This window comes from Chiloscyllium plagiosum, unplaced genomic scaffold (assembly GCF_037043375.1).
Source record: "Chiloscyllium plagiosum isolate Xiang-an unplaced genomic scaffold, Cpla_swu_hap1 HiC_scaffold_8, whole genome shotgun sequence".
Taxonomy (NCBI): Eukaryota; Metazoa; Chordata; class Chondrichthyes; order Orectolobiformes; family Hemiscylliidae; genus Chiloscyllium; species Chiloscyllium plagiosum.
The window spans coordinates 111761772-111762395 of NW_028270146.1; the positions used below are offsets into that span (position 1 = coordinate 111761772).

A 624-nucleotide genomic window follows, 5' to 3' on the forward strand; every position below is an offset into this window, starting at 1 on the left:
AGGAGGAAGTGTTGCCACTGACCCGAGTCAGAGAACAGTGGACAGGGATTAAAGGAATCTAATGAAAAGCAGCACTTCTGCTCAGGACGTTCAATAACAGCTGCAGAAACCCGATGTGTCGAGCAGTGTATCTGGAAAGAGAAACAGAGATAATGTTTTAAATATGGAACATTTCTGATGAAGAACTCGAGTTTCCCAAGTCTAATCAAATTACCGGCCTGGTTCACAAAATAGTTTTTCTGAACTTTGAGCGAAAATTGTACCAGCAAGAAAGCATTCACAACGTCGTCAGCAGGATTCGAACCTACGTGGGGAAACCCCAATGGAATACTACTCCATCGCCTTAACCACGCGGCCATGACTACAGACAGCTCAGGTCGGTTGAGCATTGACCAAATCAGCCGTGATCTCATTGAAAGCTACCGTTGACATGATGAGCTCAATGCTTCCATTCTCCTCTCCCACCTCTGCTGTGAATTGTAAGGTGCGAGACTTCAATGTAAAGGAAGAAAAACACAAAGTTAGGAAAAGATATTTGCAGCCAAACTGAGTCAAAATTATTGATTGAAAGGTCAATCCCACTTTGGCAATTTGCTAGATCTCTTTGCAAACATGATCAGCAGA

General features: G+C 43.3%; 1 non-coding gene across 1 annotated transcript; it reads right to left on the minus strand.

The window, feature by feature from the left end:
• Positions 1–283: 283 nt before the first annotated feature.
• Positions 284–365, minus strand: trnat-agu (transfer RNA threonine (anticodon AGU)). The gene has a single exon. It is a non-coding gene; the product is annotated as a tRNA-Thr (tRNA).
• Between the last annotated feature and the right edge of the window lie 259 nt (positions 366–624).